The sequence below is a fragment of the Argiope bruennichi genome, chromosome 9, assembly GCF_947563725.1.
Source record: "Argiope bruennichi chromosome 9, qqArgBrue1.1, whole genome shotgun sequence".
Classification (NCBI taxonomy): Eukaryota; Metazoa; Arthropoda; class Arachnida; order Araneae; family Araneidae; genus Argiope; species Argiope bruennichi.
The window spans coordinates 31,617,058-31,639,250 of record NC_079159.1 but is presented as its reverse complement, the minus strand read 5'-3'; the positions used below and the strand labels follow the sequence as shown (position 1 = coordinate 31,639,250).

Here is a 22,193-nt window from a genome sequence, read left to right as displayed (position 1 = left end):
GCAACATTATTATTGTTATATCCGTATTATAAAATAATTCTACCGACCTAATTATCCTTATAACCATATTATAAAATAACTATTATTAATCTAATTTTAATCACAATCTTATTATAAAAAACAATTTCGTGACACTAATGATTTTTTGCAACCTTATTGTGAAACAATTCCGTTAACTTATTTATCTTCATTACCTTATTTTAAAACAATTTCATCACCTCAATTATCTTTATAACCTTATTATAAAACAAATCCATGAACCAATTTGCCTTCACAGCCTTATTATAAAACAATTCCATCAACCAAATTATTCTTAAAACATTTTTATAAAATAATTACATCAATTATAAACTGAAATTTTCTCAAAATCAGAGAATATATTGAATTAGAAAGATTTAGATGGTTGAATGATGTAATAAAATAACTATTATTAATCTAATTTTAATCACAATCTTATTATAAAAAAACAATTTCGTGTCACTAATGATTTTTTGCAACCTTATTGTGAAACAATTCCGTTAACTTATTTATCTTCATTACCTTATTTTAAAACAATTTCATCACCTCAATTATCTTTATAACCTTATTATAAAACAAATCCATGAACCAATTTGCCTTCACAGCCTTATTATAAAACAATTCCATCAACCTAATTATTCTTAAAACCTTTTTATAAAATAATTACATCAATTATAAACTGGAATTTTCTCAAAATCAGAGAATATATTGAATTAGAAAGATTTAGATGGTTGAATGATGTAATAAAATAACTATTATTAATCAAATTTTAATCACTATCTTATTATAAAAAACAATTTCGTGACACTAATGATTTTTTGCAACCTTATTGTGAAACAATTCCGTTAACTTATTTATCTTTACTACCTTATTTTAAAATAATTCCATCACCTCAATTATCTTTATAACCTTATTATAAAACAACTCCATGAACTTAATTATCTTTACAACCTTATTATAAAACAATTCCAGCAACCTAATTATCTTTACAACTTAATTATAAAACAATCCCATCAACCAATTTGTCTTCACAGCCTTATTATAAAACAATTCCATCAACCTAATTATTCTTAAAACCTTTTTTATAAAATAATTACATCAATTATAAACTGTAATTTTCTCAAAATCAGAGAATATATTGAATTAGAAAGATTTAGATGGTTGAATGATTTATTTTGTATCTGTAGGTACATTATCTTAATGGGGGAAAAAGTGATAAGAAATTTAATTTGAAAAAAAATTATATAGTTTTAGTACACAGAAAAAACAAAGTTGGGTCTTTTTTTTTATATAATCACTTCCTGTTTTTTAATCTTTAACATATTTCATTATTTAATACAATAAATATTATAATATTTGCAACCTTTTTTTTTTTCTCAAAGATGCCAAAAATTTTCCAAAAGATGCCAAAGATTATGTGGAATAAAATGTTAATAGGATAAATGCTAATTAAGTTCTAAAATGTTAAAATGGTGTATGTCGTTGGAAATATGCAATTTTATAAAATTAAATACCATTTTTACGAACATGGAAGAAATTAAATGAAATCTCTATAATGAGGTTTATTTTTTTTCTTTTCTTTTAGATCCAATGCTAAAGGAGTAGCAAGAAAAAAAATTCTCGGATAAAACGTAAGTGCTTTAGACTTTTATTTCTGTTAATACTTAAAGAAATGGTGGGTATATATTGAAGAGATATAAATTTAATTTATTTTTAATTTATTCTAATCGTCTGAAAATTACAAGATGTTTTAAGAACAGTACAAAGGCATTTCAAATGTATTTAAGCTTTTAAAAGAAAAAATTTGATTTCCATAATTCCTAAAATGCATTAGACAACATTTAAAGGACGCAATTAAAGGGTGTAATTTCGTTCCCTTATGCAATTATTAAAGTCAGTAAAAAAATATAAAATGTGAAAAAGTACAAAAATCGACCATTAAGAAACGACATGTTGAAATATAGAAAAAAAAATTAAAGAAAGGAAATAAGTGTTTTTATTATTATTATTATAAATGTCTGAAACTTTATTTTTATTACTATTACTATATTATCAAGAACGAGTGCGATTTTTGTTTCTTTGACTCAGATTATTTAAGAAATCGTCCAAAATTTATATCTGATGCACTAAATTGTCATTTTTTTTCTTTATTAATAAGTAGGGGATTAAGTTTAAAATATATATATATTAAGTTTTAAAATATTAACTAAGCTTAATTTTTAAATAAATATAATTTTGACATTTACAGATATATGTATATATCCCAATGCTTTAAGTAGAATATGGTTGAAAAATTTGGAAAAGAAAGAAATTTGCGTTTTCTTCTTCTTTTTAATAATACTTATTATCATTTCTTAATAGTTTTTTAATTTGGGGGGGGGGGGTAGGGATATTACCCATTACCAGATGCATTCGAAACTGACCAAACAAATTGCCGCAGTTAGCAGTCTATATTCAGAAAAACGTCTCCGTCATGACGTCACAAGGTCTTGGAAACTGTTAGAATAAATAATTTCCTAGAAATGTATTTTTTATATAGTGATAAATCTGTTAAGTAGCTATTTGAATTGTTAATTATATAACTCGTTTGCATCTATTTGATTTTATTATGCTGATTTCTGCATGTCTTTTTATAAGTAATATGTATAAATTTGGTATAATAGAAGATCAATACATCGTAAATAAGATGAAGCAAAAAAAAAAAAAAAAAGCCTGTACTTAGATCACCATCATTTAAAAAGAAGTTTTTAGATCACCGTCATGTGAGAACGATCACAATGTCTGTAGTTTAGATAAACACCAGAAGTAAAGAAAAATAAATAAAAATAAAAATAAAAACAATTCTTTTTCTATACTTTAAAATTTAATTTGATTTGATTTTGCTTTTGTTCAGAAATGTATTCGGTATGAATGGCATCTACAGACACGATATGTCCCTATTTAGACTGATTGGATTTTAATTTTAGCATGAAATAAATTGTTTCTGATTATATCATGTTTTGCTACAAATCAAAATAGATAAAGTTGAAATTAAAAAAAAAAACCGTAAACCTAGTTACATTAGCTTCTGAATTATCAATTTATGCGATATATAAAATAATATTATTTTATTGAAACTGGGGGTTTCTGTTTTCATTCTGCATTATGTTTCATTTATTTTTAATTCATAATTTTTTGATATTAATAATCAAAATGTTTTTAAATTAGCCAGATAATCAGGTTTTTCATTCACTCTTCTGTTTAAAGCTTCATTACTCCTTTCATATTTCTGAAGTATTCTGGATTATAGATTTTTTTTAAAAATTCAGTCCTCTTTAACCCTTTAAAGGGCCATTTTTTTCTGGTCATATTATGTTAAAATATTTTTAGGCTTGAAATTAGAATAAGAAAGGGGATTCATTTAACTTATTAGATAAATTTAATTTGATTAATTAATTAATTCGGTTAATTAATAATTAAGTAACAAATCAAGACACATCATTTTGTCTGAGATAAAGAACTGAAGCATCTAAGTTTCTGTCTTTGTAAAAAAAATTGTCAGAACATATGCCAACCTACATACTTTCATACAAATATTGATAAATTTGGTGGGAAGCATATTTCCACGCCCCTAGAAAGGGTTAAATAAGATAAAATGCCAAATAAAATACAAAAAAAAGCAAAGTAATATGAATAGAACAAATGGCAATTTGATAGTGATTTTTTGACACATCAACGATAACATATTGCAACCAGGTTGAGTGGCCTCCTCGAAATTTTCTTCCATACTCTAATAAATGTGTCATGTCAGAGAACGCCTTGCATAGCAATGGCCTACAGCAGTTACCAAATATCGACTTCTGGCGTAAATTCAGCAATTTTACTAAATCTATCGTACGATACTTGGCGAGTTATTTGGCGATTCATCCCTGGCTTGCTTTAATAGTATCAAAGAATCGAATTTGTGTTTTAGACATGTTTTTCTGAACCGAATGGAACAAAGATTTGGCATAAAACTGTACTTGTAGTAACAAATTCTCATACCAAAATGGATGTACTCATGTTGATTAAGACATGGCTTTTTTGAGTTATCATGTTTATTTATTTCCGAAAGTGCAGACTTACAGACAGTTGGATTTGGCGCCAAATTTGACTGGTGTCTACACTATGGATGTTAAATCTGCGCACCGAATTTTATATATCTAGCTATCTTAGTTTTGTCGACTTATATTCGAACAGCCGGACAGGCGGAAGTTAAAGATTTTACTCAAAATTTGATAGAAATCTGCGAATTAGGTGTAATAGCCTTATAGCAAATTTCATCTGTCTAGCTCAAAGTATTTTTGAGTTATCTTTGCCATAAACAGACAGATGGACATTTCCCAAAAATGTGTTGCTGTTGTTGTTGTTTTAATTCAGAGAGGACTAAAACGTCAAAATCTCGAGTTCGAATTTTTTTGACGATTACGATTACGATGACGATAAGAAAGTGAAAAAGGAAGATTCATTCATTTCCCCAAGTTATCGCATGACTTGATAAAAGACAAGAATTTATCTATGCTTTAATAAATTCTTAAATAATGAAAGGCGTCATTTAGCGTTTCTCGTTGTCAACGTATGAGTTTTTAGTCCATCAAATGCATGTAAAACTGAATACAAATTCCTGAAAAACTGGGGGAAAACATGATTTGGAACATTTAGTACCAATTAATCAAAGGCTGAGAACTCTAACTTTTGTGTATAACTCATATAAATTATCTTCAAAAAATTTTCACACCATCACAAATTTCGCAAAATACTGTATCTCGTCATTCAATCCGCTGACATTCAAATGAACAAAAACTCTCGACTAGTAAAGAAAAATCAAGACTTCAAAATGTTGAAACCCAACCACCCTAAGATTGAATGTCTTCTTTGACTTGAATCATTATATATTAGGTCTTATAAACTCACTTCTCAAATATTTTTCACATAAACATCACAAATTTCGACAAACCAAATTTCCTGTTGAATAATACTCCAAAATTCAATTAGAGCCTTTTAAAATTCATCAGAACTCGGCAGGTTATAAAGAACCGTCAGCTGGAATGTTTAGTTCCAAACCCAAAACGTTGCGAATCACTGGCTTAAATCACTATGATTAAGATCACACAAACTCACATTCGAACACTTTTCGCGCCAGATTGCAACCAAACTCAGAAACACAGAAGAGAGCTATTTAAAGCTAGTATATTCATCCATCTAGTCATAGTGATGTCAGCTGGAAGCATAACTTCAAATAAAAGCAGCTTCCGTGCGTCTACGTGTTCGGAAGCAAGATTTATTGCCCATAAAGTTGCAGACTTTTTTTTCTGAGGCGACTCCACACAACGGTGATTGAGTCGGGTGTCTCTCCCGAAGAATATGTAAGTGCTACTACCGAATTACTTTTTCTTCGATGGATTTATGTCACGCAGTTTGATTGCTATGTTAAGAGCTCTCTCACTCTCTCTCTTTCTCTGAGATTTTAGTCTTTGTGCGGTGTCTTGTTGCGCCAAGATTTATGATGTATGTCCGATTCGTTTATGGATAGATTATTAAGTGCTTCTTTGTGTTTTCACACCTATGTTGAAAGTTTGAAACAAAATACAAAAAGGGTTCCAAGAATGTTTGAAGCAGTGACTTTTCAACAAACTTACAGATTACCAGGGGAAAATCTTCAATTGAGTAACTCCAAAAGTTTACCAATTTTTTTTGATATATTCATCATTTATTTCTGAAGCTACATGAGGATTATTGATAAAGAATCTTGCAATTTCCCCTCCCATTTCGCATTCCAGTCACTGTGTCGCTGATACCTTCAACCCAAATACCTGTCAAATACCTTTCCAAAAAATTCTCATGCAGATTCAAACACGGATACTAATCATATCAATAGATCAACGAATCTCTGCAATGACTAATATATTTTTCATCTCCTTATATTCACAGGATCATTTTTCGTTCTTGAATCCAGGGTATTAATTTTTTGCATCTCAAAACTGCAAGATTCTTTAACAATAATCCTAACAAAATACAGAAATAGTTTCAAAAAAGTTTGACCCGGTGACTTTTTAGAAAACTTGCAAATTACCAGGGTAAGCTTTTAGCTTAGTAACTGCAAAAGTTAATTCACCGTTTGGTTTATTCAACATCCATATCTGAAGTTGCGTGAGGATTATTGGTAAAGAAACTTGCAACCCCCCATCCCTCTTTGCATCCCAGTCGCTGTATCTGTGGTACTTTCAACCAATAATTTTCAAATACCTTTCCAAAAATACTCATGCAGATTCAAACACGGATTATAATTATATCAATAGATCAGTGAATCTCTGCAATGGCTAATATCTTTTTCATTTCCTTATATTCACGGGATCATTTTCCTTTCTTTATACTATAGCATTGGAGAATTGGGTTTATCTCTTGAATCAATAAAATTAACTGCTTACAGCTAAAAACTGCAAGATTCTTTACCAATAATCCTAACAGAATACAAAAATAGTTTTAAAGGCGTTTGATCCAGTGACTTTTTTTTAACAAACTTACAAGTTAACAGAGAAAACCTTTAATTTAGTAACTGCAGAAGCTACTTAAATTTGTTGCATTTAACATCCACTTCTGAAGTTACATAAGGATTACTGGCAAAGAATCTTGTACTTTTGAACTGCAGACAGTTCATCCTGGCGATTCAAGAACCGATGTCCCGTTCTCCAGTGTTATAATATTAGGAAAGGAAAATGGTCCCGTGAGTATAAGGAAATGTAAGATAGTTATTGTAAAGATTCATTGATCTATTAATATGATTAGCATCCGTGTTTTAATATACACGGGGATTTTTGGTAAGGTATCTGACAATTCTGGGTTGCAGGTAGTAGAGACACAGCCACCGGGATACAAGGGGGATAGATTCCTGCTTTTAGAGACTGACATGGAGATAAAATATAGGTGTGTTCATGGCACTTTTTTAAAATTGAAATAAGAAGGAAGGCCGTAAATATAATAACATGTCTTGGATGCTGTTCACTCTTGCTAAGCCACTGATGACCACTGGGAATGAAGAATCATATCCCCTAGGACAAATCATTTTGTCCTAGGGGACATTTATTCACTGGCAGGCAAGGATAAATGACGCTCGGGCCATTTTTGAACCTCCATGGGAATTTTTGGAAAATAATCTTGTAATTATGGACTACAAGCAGATAACCATGGCGTTTCAGAAACCGGTATCTAATCCTTCAAAGCTTCTCACATGAGAATAAGGAAATGCAAATTGAGTTAAAAAGGAAAATGTGTTAGTTATTGCAAAGATTGATTAACATTAAAGGTGTCCATTTTTGAAGCTTCAGGAAGATAATTGGGAAAGAATCTTGTAATTCTCGACTGCAGACAGATAAGCATGCCGGCATGATATCTCATTCTCCCAAAGATTCTCATATGAGAGTAGAGAAATAAAAAATGCCTAAAAAATTAAAATAAAGAGTCTCATTGATTTTACCAAACTAGGATTTTAAAGGAATGAAATGTATCGATATATCTTAAAGGGGAAAAAATAAAATGTATTAGTTTTCTAAAACTGAGTGACAAATATCTCTTTTTGTTTTTAAAATATTTTAAGAAATAGTTTCCTGCTTGTGAATTTATGTTTGGATTTTTTTTATTATTATTATTCGAACTATTTAAATATTTGCATATTTCTGGACTTTGGAAATAACCTTTTCCCGAACCATAATCTCTGAATATGTGGGGTGACGAGTTTTTATGGATTAATATTAAGAAAATATGGCATATTTACAGAAGTACTTTGCAATTATTTTCGTTTAATAACGGCATTAACATTCTAAACATATAAATACTTATTTCCAAATTTTTGAAAAGTATTTTTAGTTATTAAATGTAAAAAAAGAAAGATGGAAAAAATATATATGAATATTTTTACTCAATTGCTTACCTGAGATAAGGTATGGAAATATTAAGCTTGTCGAGCAATGAACTTTAATGCAGAACAGGTTGCTTGATTACATCCTGAATTTGATTGATTCGTCAGTTAATTACTGGCACTCATTAATTTTTCAAATATAAATCAATAACTTATAAAGCATCTTTATTAATGAAGCCATTTAGAGCTTTAGGCGATGAATCCGACTCGCCATGATCGTAATTTTATTAATAAAAATAATGATTACTGAACTTTTAATAAGTTACAATAACTTAACGAGAAAACCGGAAATGGCCACCAAATCAGTGATAGCATTCTTTTTTTCGAATTAAAACTTTTCTATCAAAAATGAAAGAACATAATTAGATTTCTATTTTTTTCCCCTTTTTTTTATGTTATAAATTGATTAAATTGAACAAATTTTATATTGTATTTTCAGATTGTAACAGACACTTTTACAATTCATAAAGCATTGCCCAAATACTCAGTGGATAAAGATCAATCATGTATGTGAAGTGCTGTTATAAACATAATCATGATTGTCCTTTTCAAACTTCAAAGGGCCATAAAATAAAGACCAAAGAAGAGAAAAAAATGAATTTATTACCAAACATTATGTGCGATTAGTCATAATAAGATTTGAAGATTTTCTTCAGTTTGGAATGTTTGTTTTTGAATCCTAACTACCTCTTCGATATAGAGAAGAGATGAAATTCGCTCGGCTCTAAGTCGTATTCTCCATTAAGTGAAGGGATGGGGACTCAAAATTATTGCATCAAAAGATCTTTTTCAGAGAATAGATAAAGTTGCTCGACAGAGACAGAGAAGGCTGGATTCCCGTATAAAAAAACAAGCCAATTAGCAAGCCAAAGTTGCGTTTATGGGATGAAACTATCATGTTTTAGACATTTCTGCACCATAATTTTTCTTTAAAAAAATTTCAAAGACCTCTTAGATTAATAAAAAAAGTTGAAAGAAGTATTAAAAACTTATCTCACAGTACTGATGGCAATGTTCCTTGAAGAAGGGATAGGAAATCTGGTTCACCGAGAAATATGACAAATGTTTCATTGTTATGTCGAAAAAGATAACAATGCTAGTGCGCATTTTTACTTTCATGTATATGTAGAAAAGAAAATGTATAGTAATCGTCAAAAAATCCGAACTCTAGATTTTGACGAATCTTCAAGTTTTAGATCTTCCTGAGTTCGAAAGTGGCATTTTTGGAAAACGTCCGTATGTCTGTCTATCAATGATAGAGATGACTCAAAAACTCTTTGAGCTATACAGTTGAAATTTGGTATTATGTCTTTACATCAAATTTTCAGATTTCTAACAAATTTTGAATAAAAATTTGTTCATAAAATGTTCGTCTGTCCGGCTGTTCAATATAAGTTAACAAGATAACTACAAAACTAAGAGAGCTAGATGGATAAGTTTTGGTACACAGATTTATCATCTACAGTGGCGACACCTGTCAAATTTTGGGACAAATCCACACAAGGTTGACTGTCTATCTGACTGTACTTTCAAAAATATGCAAAAGCGATCATTCAAAAATGCAGTAACTTTAATATATCAAATTCGATATGGTATTTTGTGAATACAAGTGCAGTTTTGTGTCAAATCTTTGTTTCAATCGGTTGAGAAAATCATGGCTAAAGCACAAATTTGATTTTCGGATACTATTAACTTCATGCCAGGGATTAATCGCCAAATAATTCGCCAAGGAGGAGACGATAGATTCAGTAAAAATGTTAAATTCACGCCAAAAATTAGTATTTCATAACTATTGCACGCCAATGCCATTCAAGGCGTTCACTGGGATGACATCTTTATTAGAACGTTGCGAGAAAGTTTTTGGGGGACCACACCCATTATTTTGTAATAAATTCATTTTTTTTCTCTACACTTTATTTTTTTAAAGCCCATTGGAACCTGAAAATCAAAAAGACTTTCATCAAAATTTTAAATAAAGGCAACAATCCTTGATTTAATATAATAATTTATCATTTTATTTTTAAATGAAATTTTTCAGGTCAATATCAAACGAGAATTTAAATAGGACTTTTTTTGTGTGTCTTTTTAACTTCCGCATTCAGAGATTGATTAATTATTTTGGGAAGCTTTCTTTTATTTGTTCTAAATAGAAAACATTTCCACTCAAAAGTTTCTTCCGAAATGTGAGAGAAATTTATAAATAACATAAATTTTTCAATTTATAATATCAAACATAAAGCACCATAGAAATTTCTAAATAAAATAATTTCCATTCATAAGTTTCTTCCGAAATGTGTGAAAATTTTATTAATAAAAATTTCTCAATTTATAACATCAAACATAAAGCACCATAGAGATTTCTAAATAAGGCAACTAATAGTCCTTTATTTTACATTTAATTGCCCTATTACTATGGCATGAATAGAATACATCCACACCCCTATTCAGTCCAGAGAGCTTTGTCTCACTTAGTCCTAGTATATTGTTGTCTAGAAGCTATAGGACATCTCGAACCACCCCCTTCCACCACGCTTTATGGACCATGATTTGTTGGCTGACCAAATATCATTCTGTGATAAAGCACCCTCATCACAAAATGCGTTGAAGTGTGATGTTTAATCCTATGCTGGCTGTTGGAAATGGATAATACGAGATGGTTCCATTCCACGTACCACCGGGGCCTTTTATGGATCGTCGGTTGCTATGGCAACGAAAATTCCCTCCATGATTAATCACCTAGCCTTCCAAAAGGGGGGCAGATAGGGGGTATCTACAACCACCTACCCTTCCGTATTTGCAGTGTCGCTTTTTGAGAGTAATCGATTACACGTATTCGATATTCATATATATATGATCGGCCAAGAGAATGCTAAGTTTGCATCTTGGGGTGGAATTCTATATGATGGATGAGGAAAAAGTTGGTTGGCAGTGCAATGAGGTTCGGTTCTAATATCCCCGAGGAGTATAGGTTTTTGCATTAGATGAACGGATGAGAAAAATTGAACGAAAATAATGTGCCGAGGTAAAGTTTTGTATTCATAATATAGATCCAGTGTATCGAGATAATAGCTCAGGTTATTCAACGCACCTGGAGATGGAAATAAGAGAGGTAATTGATGGTTTCGAGACTAGATTGAGCGCGAGCAGTCCTCGATCATGATAATTTTCGTGAAAAATAAAGGTGCTTAAAATTAATTTTATGGTTGTTAATAAGTTTTTGATAGAGATGGTAAATCATTAAGCTAATTTGTTATCATACCAGTTGGTAGTTCATCATATCAAAGATTGAAATCTCTACGTTAATTTACTTATTTTTTTAATTCTCGTATATGCAATATAGAGAAATTAATTACTATATTTTCAAAATGTTCGAACTTGAGATTTCGACGAATCTCCATGTTTTAGATCTCCTTGAGTTTGAAAAATACAATTTTGGAAAATTTCTGTCTGTCTGTGACAAAGATAACTCGAAAACGCTTAGAGAAAAATAGTTAAAATTTGGCATACATTCTTTATGCCAAATTTGCCGATTCCTATCAAATTTTGAGTAAATATTTGTTTAGAGGAAATATTTGTCTGTAAGTTAACACGATAATTACAAAATGAAGAGAGCTAGAAAATATTCGGAAAACAGATTTGGCATAGTATATAGTGTAAACAACTGTCAAATTTTAAGCAAAATCCAACAAAGGTTTGACTGTATGTCGGTCTGTATTTTCAAAAGCATGAAAATACGATAATTTAAAAATGCAATGACTTAAATATATCATATTAGGTTTCGGGGTTTTGTGGCTACAAGTACAGTTTGGTGTCAAATATTTTTAATGGATTGAGAAAAACATGCGTGAAGCAAAAATTCGATTTTCGGATACTATAAACATATGCCAAGGAATAATCGCCAAATAACTCGCCAAGAATGGCATGGTAGATCGAGTGAAAATGCTAAATTCACGCCAAAAGTTAAAGGCGATCTCTGAGATAAGTTTATTAGAGAGTGTAAGAGAAAGTTTCGAGGAGACCAGTCTCGCTGGTTTAATATGGTAATTTTCGAACGTAATATGGAGTTTTCTAAATAGTTAATATAGAAATCATCCTATAATCTAATAAAATAATATAAAAGATGTTAAAATAAAAAATTGAACCGTTTTCAGTGGAGCAGTAAGCATAAGATCTTCAGGGCAAAGTTATTATTTTTGTTTCACAATTTTCATATTTGGCTTTGAAAGGACAAATGCATTTATTAATTTGCCCTCATAGCGCCTTACGAGGAGTACTTATACACTTATTCCATCCCTACCTCCACTGCTTTAAGTAGGAAAGAAAAATTCACGTTAAAACAATCAATAGCAGATTTATTGTCATATGACCCTCTTAAATAACACTAATTTGGAGGGGGATCTTCCACTTTTCTATCATTAAAAAGTAGTCATTTTTTATCCATTTTTAATACTTTTTTTAAATATAAACAATTTTTAAGTAACAAATATAATTATTTATTAAATTAACAAAACATGTAATTGCGGGTCATTTTAAACACAGTTCATGTCAAGATCTCACGAATAAAATGAATTTTAAATTTAGAAATAATTTAAAACAAAATGTTAAATATATTAAAATGCTTTTTGATAAAATTTAAATATTCTAATTTGAACTTTTGTTAGAGCTATTGATTTGATGAGTTATCCCAAAAAAATTATGAAAACAAATTAATTACATTGATTTGTTAGTCAATTTGTAAATATAAAATAAGAGTGAAAAAACTTACAGGATTTACAGCAAGTTAAGATATTTTCTATAATTTGAATACGGCCCTTATAAAGCAAATGAAAGCTTTAAATAATAATCCTCAAAATATAGCATTAAAAAAATTAGGATTTTAGGACAAAACCTGTGGGTTTTCTAAATATACATTGCTTATTTGATAATGCTGCCCTGGAAACAATAAATTATTTTATTTTATGAGCCATGCGACTTTCTTATCTCTTTCTCTTCTCAAGGACAACGTTTTATTTATTTATTTATATATATTTTTTTTTGAGCTGAAGCATAAGTAAATACTGTGTAGACAAATTTACATCTATTTAATGTCTCAATATAGTCATAAACAAATCATTTTCTTCCTAAAGTTTATTTGATGATTATCAGTTAAGTGAAGGGACATAAAAAAGAGGCGAAAAACAAAGAGGAAAGTAATTAGTAATTCTTTGCTGTACTTTCATTTTATGTACAATCCACGAATGCAAATTAGAGGGTACAATGCCTCGAGCAAGGTCATTCATGCATAATCTAAATTAGAAATCTTATATATATATATATATACAAAACCAGCTTGATGACACAAAAAAAAAAGTTATTGTTTTCAAAGTTAAAATGGTGTAAAAAAAGTTTTATGCAGATTGTGTATCATAGTTATAAAGACAAAACTTTTAAATTTCTATTAAGTTTTTGATTAATTAAAAATTTAATGACAAATCTTGAAAAATTCTTTCTCAGTGAATACATATAAGCTAAGAAGTCTCTATGTGTACAATTTGATAACTTCAAATTCCAGTTGTAGACCCTTCCTATGTATAACGATTTTTATATTATTATGCAATTTCTAGAAAGTTTGTCAGTTTTATAATATAATCCTGCTAAAATAATTTTTCCAGTCAATATGGAGCCCAATGTTTGCATTTGAGATAAAAAATATTACAAAAAATATTTTCCATTTCAAATCCAAAAAAATCAAATAACATTTTTACTTTATCGCATACACGAAAGGACACAAACAAAAAATTTTATGATCTTCAAAAAATTAGAACTTTACATTTTGACGAATCTCTACGTTTCAGACCTGCCTAAGTTCAAAAAACACATTTTTCGAATCATGTATGTCTATCACATGCCTCAGAAACGTTTTAAGACAAATGAAATTTGTAATATTGTCTTTATACCAAATTCGTAAATATATTTCAAACTTTAAACGAAATTTATTTACAAGAAATCTGTATGTCCGGGTGCCCAAATACAAAGTAATACGATAACTACAGCATGAAGAGTTGAATGGATAAAATTGAATACATATGTTTTGCATCAAAAGTGCATATAAGTATCAGATTCGGTCCGTCTGTTGGTCAGTACTTTCGCTAGCATGTAAAGACGATAATTAAAAAAAATGATTTAAATAAATGAAATTTGATATATGATCTTGTGACTACAGTTATAGTTATCTGCCAAATTTTTGCTTTTCGTCGAGAAAATCAACCAAAATACATATTTGATTTTTTTTTTTTTTTTTTGTACTTGTATTCCATTGACTGACCATTTTAAAAAAATTGCCAAAAATGGCGCCCTAATGAGCCTTTTTTAGTAACTAATAAGTAACTTTACTTCACTAAATAACATGCGATTAATAAATGACTCATTTTTTTTGTAGTACACTGGTGTAGTACTGGTTTCTTTACTATACTACAAAAGATACCACTTTCCTGTGTGGAACTCTCAAAATAAAAATCTGAGTACTCAGAGCATTCATGAACTTGCTAGTCATTCATAATTTAAGCTGCTGCGTTAAGGGAATAACATTTTTACTAAGAGAACATGCGAGCGAGTTTCGGGGAAACCCGCCCATTGGGGCTTTTCATTGGTTTATTTACATCCGGTAATGATGATGTCGGACAATAATTCCGAAAACTATTATTATCTGAAAGACGATTTTATAGCATCTTAAAATATAAAAATTTAAGAATTTATTCTTTATTATAACCATAATAATATGCACATAAAAATATATTTAATTAATTGACGAGCTATTAGGATAAACACATTGACAAAAATTAATACGATATTTAACATGATAATGCTTTTAAACTGCCTTACATTGCAAATAACATTGTAAAAAAATTTTTTTGCATAAAAAAATTAACTTTCTTTTAGATCTGAAGCTATCAAACTTCTCATATGATTACTTTTTGGGCAACCGGTGCTAAAAAAAAGAGGATACATTTTTAATTTTAATTCGATTTTATTTGATTTCAACTTGATCGAAAATTTAACGTTCTCTTTAATAACTCCAAGACTTATAATAACGCAAAAACCGCTTTTATACCACTTTAAAAATTCAGGATAATAAATTGTTTGTAAAGTCAATTTTATTTTCTTACAATTTGTTTCAAACCTTATAATTTTTTTAAATTAATTTTTAATGCATTATGAAACTATCCTTTAATGTCTAGAGAAATTCCAATCAATTTTATTATTTCATCTAATTTTTCACCCGCATGCTCTTGGTAAAAGCATATGATAAAGTTATTTCAAAAAGAAAACATTTGTTTGGACAATAACTTCAAAGTAGAATTTCCATTTTCGCTTTTTTTTTCAATTAGATAATGCTTTATATCTAACTAATCTTTTAAAGATTAAATGATGCGAAAATTGTTACTCATTAAATACAAAAACTTATATAATTGTTCGGTTTTTTAAAAAAATATTTTTGATATGACGTCACCTTCAGTTGACATTACCTTTTTATCGTTTGGTTTCTTACTTTTAAATAATTTATCTCGCGCCACCATGAATCACAAGAATATCGTTTGGTGTTTTAAAACACTTTTCAGATTAATTATCGCATTCTTGTAATTTGCAACTTATGTTTATACTTTAACAACTTTTTGTATACCAACTTATGTTTATACTTTAACAACTTTTTGTATACCAATTTATGTTTATATTTTAACGACTTTTTGTATACCAACTTATGTTTATGCTTAAACGACTTTTTGTATACCAACTTATGTTTATACCTTAACGACTTTTTGTATACCAACTTATGTTTATACTTTAACGACTTTTTGTATACCTTATTATAACTTTTTACTTTCTCGTATAGGAAGTGCAGAGAAAGTATAGTAATCGTCAAGAAATTCGAATACCAGATTTTGTCGAATCTCCATGTTTTAGACCTCCCTATGTAAAAAAGGAAATTGTCCGTCTGTTTGTCTGGGACAAAGATGACTCAAAAACACTTTGAGCTTGAAGGATAAAATTTGGTATACAACCTTTACACCAAATTTTCAGATTTCTGTCAATTTTTAAGTAAAATCGGTTCAGAGAAAGCCGTCTATCCGTCTGTTCTAATATAGTTGACTCGATAGCTACAAAACGAAGAGAGCTAAATAGATGATTCGATACACAGATTTAACACTTATAGAGCAGACACCTGTGAAACTATGAGTGAAAACCAATAGCGAGGTAACTAAAAAACGCACTGACTTAAATTTATCAAATTTAGTATGCAATTTTGTGACTATAATAATAGCTCTGAGTAAAATTTTTGTCTCAGTTAGTTAAGAAAAACATGTCTAAAACACAATTTCAATTTTTGAATACTGCTAGCGCATATCAGGGATTGTCGAATGCCAATGCCATGTTAGTCGTTCTTTGGCATGGTAAGTTTATTAGAGAATATGTGAGAAAATTTTGGGAGTATTTTTTGGGAGAACATTCCCGCTGGTTATAAACTCCACTCTTAAGAATCGTGTTTCGCAAAAATCTATAAATAAGATGTAAACAATATAATTTTAAAATCTAGCTTCGTAATATTCATTGATTTTTGTCCCACTTGTAATAGCCTCATAATATCCCAGTAATAGCGTATTTGGGATCGAATTATTTGCTACTGTTTATTTGTTACTTTCAGCTACTTCAATTGAACACAAGTAAAGCAATCAAATCACACGAAGGAAAGTTAGATTAATTAAACCTAAAACATTATTATGTTTCAAATTAGCTTCTTCTTTGCTGCTTTTTTTATTAGATATCAAAATCAACATACAATCAAATGAATAAAACAATTAAAAAATACATATATTTTATTTTAAGATGTTATTACACTACTGATTTGCAAAACAGTAATTTTATAATTTAATACATTATTATTCTTTCAAAATCACTATCTAATTGACATCATTTTCTTACTGATTAACCAAAAACACAAAAACTCATTATTCGCACCCAGAATCAAAAGTATGCCAATTTATGCGCCTCTGCCCCTATAAACAGCCGCTTGCACTTCATGAAAAAACTATAACTGTCCAATATTCGATTCCATTTGCGTCAGCGTACGAGCAGCGGGGGGAAAACAACCGTAAGATTGGAAGGGGGAGAAGGTGGACTCGGCGGGGAAATTTGCTTGTCAGGGGTTAGGGTAGGGTTGTACAGCAAAGGTGGGGGAGAGACCTGCTGCCATGGCTAGAGTTTCATCGCCATTTTCTGCAAATCGTTCAGTGAATAGATACTGATATTTGGCGCGAGAATGCATTTTTAATAAAGTTCAGAGATATTTTAGGGTCTTCGGTGTCAAATTAGATAAGATTTTGTTTTAGAAATTGGTTTATCAGCTGATGTTATGTTTGAATGAAAATTAAAGAATGATTTTTGAATGTTTCAATTCAGAGAATTTTCTTGAAACTTCTTCGCCAAATTTGACAGTGTTCTCTATGAATCCCTTAGAAGCATTTTTCTTATTTTCTTGAAATTGCATTGCTGAATCAAAATAAATAAGATTTTGTTTCAGAAACCGCTTGTGTGTGTGTGTGTGTGTGTGTGTGTGTGTGTGTGTGTGTGTGTGTGTGTGTGTGTGTGTGTGTGTGTGTGTGTGTGTGTATGTGTGTGTGTGCGTGTGCGTGTGTTATTAATTAAGATGGAATTTGACGTTTTCCGTCATAACTTCCGAATATATTTCTGAAAAAAAAAAGGAATTTAATACTGTTTCAAAATTTAAAAAGTTTGATTTTTTAAAGACACCAATTTAACTATTGTGCATATATATTTTATTCTAAATTAAGTCAATTAAAAAAAAAAGCATTTTTTGCTCAGTTCCCAAAAATAGCTTACTTTGTTACCCTGAAATTGAAATTGCTCTTAAAATCAAATTTTTCTTCCATTATTGAAAGCTTAAGAAAAAAGAATATGTTTAATATCTGTGTAGTTTAAAGCACGAATAAAGAAAAGTAAAGTTACAATACCTCAAAATTTAGAAAGATAAAAAGAAAGTATAGTACATTTCTGTTTATTATAGTTCTTTAATGTCATTTCTACTCTCCATTATAAATTCCTCATTCAATTTTGAACCGAAAAGAATGAGTCAGAACTTGATTATAAATGGACACTCCCTGGTGATCTGGTCACTTAAATTATTCCTACATATCGATACCATTCATTTATTCTTTTGCTCTAATTTTTTTCCACCAATATGCCATTTATGTACAAAACAAAAGAATTAGCCACTGCTTTAATATAAATAAATCCTCATTACTTGTCATTTAGATTAGCTCAATCCATCCATGTTATTCAATTTACCCTATTTCTTTAGCACCAATATACCACCATTTTAAATAGAAAAAATTAGCCAGTACTTAATTATAAATGGATCTTAATCAATAGACTTGTCACTAAGGTTAGCCCTATTCATCGATATTATTCAATTTACTCTCTTGCTCCAGTTCCATTGCACCAATATGCCACCATTTTGAACAGATACAAAATAGCCAGTGCTTGATTATAAATGGATTTAATCGATGTCCTTATCACGTTAGCCCTATCTATTCATATTATTCCACTTACTCTCTTGATCCACTTTCATTGCATCAATATACCACCATTTTGACCAGAAACAAAATAGCCAGTACTTGATTATAAATGGATTTTAATCGATAGCCTCATCACGTTAGCCCTATTTATTCATATTATTCCATTTACAATCTTGATCCACTTCCATTGCACCAATATGCCACCATTTTGACAGAAATAAAATAACCAGTACTTGATTATAAATGGATTTTAATCGATGGCCTTATCTATTCATATTATTGCATTTACTCTCTTGTTCCACTTCCATTGCACCAATATGCCACCATTTTGAAGAGAAAGAAAATAGGCAGTACTTGACTATAAATGGATTTTAATCGATCCACTTGTCACTTAGGTTAGTCCTATCTATCCATATTATTCAATTTATAATTTTGCTACAGTTCTGTTGCACCAATATGCCGCCATTTTAAATATAAAAAAATTAGCCAGTACTGAATTATAAATGGATCCTTATCGGTGGGCTTGCCACTTAGACTAGCATTGTTCTTATTCCATGCTACCATTGTGAATATAACTGCGAAGAAACATCAACTTATCCGTTTTCAAAATCTAATGAAATGCTTAATCTTCCGAAGCCTCTAACCTCTCAACTTACTTCATACACACGTGGCATAGCTGGCGCGTATAATAGGCGGTTCCCCATCCCTTTGAATCGAAGCGAGAGGAAGAATCCTACGTGTCACTCATACCCTTTCTGCTCGTCCCTTATTCAGAAGGATTAATTACGCTCGAGCTGTTGCAGGGTAGAGGGGGTGTCAAAAAGGGCGGAAACTTCCTCTCACACACTTCTTTTAAGGCAAGAAAAGAATACCGAGGAAGCCTGCACTCATTTTCCCATTTGAGGGTTTGGAGGATGTGAAATTAAAAATAGTGGAAAACAAAGTTTTGAGGTATCTTCTGCTGAAGATTGGTTTCAGAGTTTGGAATTTCTTAATGGCGTTTGAAATGCTTTAGGAGAGATGCTTGGGGACGTTATGGAATCATTAGTGCTTTTGCATTTCTCTCTCTCTCTCTCTTTTTTTTTTTTTTTTTTTTTTGTAATGAGTTTCAGTTTTGAAGAGGGGGGGGGGAAATACATGATAAATGAAAACGGTGATTTTGTAAATTAATATAAGGTAATACCTCTTCGTTTAATTAAGAAAAAGAATCCAATTTTGAACTCTAATTAATAAATGGAACAGTAATTAGAATATCTCATGCCCGACAACTAGATCTCAATGCCGGATAAAAGACCTTTCCGGATAATTGAATATATGCTTCTAGAAGTTGCCTGTATGTGTTTTGTAATAATTAACTATCAGAAGAAATGGCAGCAATTAAGGCCTTTCAATTACGTTTTTTTTTATGTATCAGCCATACTATTGCAATTAGTACAGGTAAATCAAAAGAACACATTTAAATTCATACTTCAGAAAAGAAATTATGATTACCATGCCTTTCGTCACAAAAATATTTGTGTGATGATATTTAGTTTCGAGTTCTTCTTGCTTACACGATTATTGCCTTATCTATACTTATCTAAAGCTCAATGTGTGTGTGTGTGTGTGTGTGTGTGTGTGTGTGTGTGTGTGTGTGTGTGTGTGTGTGTGTGTGTGTGTGTGTGTGTGTGTGTGTGTGTGTGTGTGTGTGTGTTGGCGCTCTACAGGCCAGACCGTTTGACCTACAGCTACCAAATTTGGTACATGTATACCTTGGATGTCGGGAATGTGCACCTGGGGTTCCTTTTTTTTGAATATTTAATTAGAATTTTAATTATTATTTAAAAACTAATTTTCCCGCCAAAAAATCTTTTTATTTTCCCCACCGCCAAATGAGTAAGACTTCAGTTTTTCCCCCCAACAGTAATGAGGCCTAGGGTTAACATTTTCCGGCCGATTATTTCAAACGATTCTGTTTACTTTCTTAATGTTTGATGCATTTAAAATTAAAAATTGTTAATGAATCGATCTTTCAGATTCATTCTGAAGTACTTTTGAATCAAAATAAAACAGAATAAAGGAAATAAAAAAATTTTTAATCTGAATAGCGTTACCCCAACTGGTTTAGAAAAATTCACGCATTTGCTTTACCATAAATGGCGTTGAAAATTCACGCATGCGCATTGTGTTCTGATTGTTGACACAACGGATACGGACGTTTCGAAGGCTTAACCTGTTTTCGACCGATTATTTTAAACGATTCTATTTATTTTCTTAGAGTTTCATGCAATTAAAAATAAACATTGTTAATTAATTGATCTGTTCATGAGGAATCTGAGAAAATTTTGTAGAAAACTTCTTGAGATATTGCATGAATTAAGAAAGATATTCTTTAGTGCCCGTAAGGTTTAATTTAAATACTCAGCGACTCTGCTTTCAGTGCTCATATTTTTAAAAAAATGCTTCGTTTCAGTAAAAAATTTCCTTATATTAATTGCAATTTAACCATTTCCACTTTAATTTAAAGCATAAATTCTACGGTAGCTAACAGAAAATTAGAGAGATACATATTACGCTTTGACTGAAGGCCTTTATAATATTATGAGTGAATTATATGTCTATCAAAATTTGAAGTTTTAAAATATTTTGATGAAGAATCTATTAAAGTAGGAATTGCGTAAATTATTTAATTATTAACGAAAACGAACGAACGTCTTAAACGAACATTAAGATTAGCGAACCGGCTGGTCGCCAAAGGCGGCTAGTATTTAATAATTCAATGTCGTTTTCTGATATCGTCGAATATTATTGGATAAATTAAATGAGAAAAAAAATCCAAATAAGTGTCTTCGTCTTCTTGTCATTTTCCTTTCAAACTTTTCCTACCTCATCATCTTATTCCTTTGTGTAAGGTAATTATTTTTGTTGTAATGTTATTGCACTTGAATATTCAATTATTCAATCATTATCAAGACAATGTTGAGAGAACAAATTCATACATTGACATTAGCTCTTCATTCATTTGTAACGTGTGTGCGCGCGCGCCTCACTTGAGTCGAAATTTCGAATTTGAATGTATACTTTTTACAGGATAATTTTATCAAATTTGAAAGCCCTAGTATACAGTAAATTGGTGTCTATTAGAACTGCAGTTTCAGCCTCTATGGTCTAACGATAATAAAACAATTGAGCAGCAAAAATAAGTAATTTCTTCTCTGATTTTTCCTTTAGAATTTCTCAAATCAGTGCCTTTTCAAAACAGGATTTGGCAAGCCAATTTCCACCAGCTTCCTCAGTATATATAATAAATTTTAACAATTGCATTATAAAAATTTTTCGACTTCTATCCTTCATATTTATTTAATTCAAAAATACAATCATGTATCTAATACTTAAATTTGTGAAATAAAACATATATAAACGGATTGTATTTTATTTAACGTTTTTTTTAATTATAGTTTTAATTGATAAAAAAAATAAAACAATGCGTTTTATTCGCGTTGTGATGGTAGATAGCGAGTCACCAGACAGATGATATTTGCGGTTTGTTTTGCCAGTATTGTTTGAGATATTTACTAAAAAAATTGTTATTAAAACTTTGAGCTAGATGGTTGAAATTTGGTATACGATACTTATCCCAAATTTTGAATAAAATCTGTAAAGAAGTTAATTATAGTTTTAATTGATAAAAA

At 30.2% G+C, this 22,193-nt stretch overlaps 1 protein-coding gene across 1 annotated transcript in view; it reads left to right on the top strand.

Annotated features, from left to right (window-relative positions):
- Positions 1-22,193, top strand: part of LOC129985268 (frizzled-5-like) — a 157,106-nt gene that overhangs the window by 45,788 nt on the left and 89,125 nt on the right. The window contains exon 2 of the mRNA XM_056095234.1: positions 1,604-1,649. The gene's annotated coding sequence lies outside the window, so the exon portion shown is untranslated. The remainder of the gene's footprint in view (positions 1-1,603; positions 1,650-22,193) is intronic.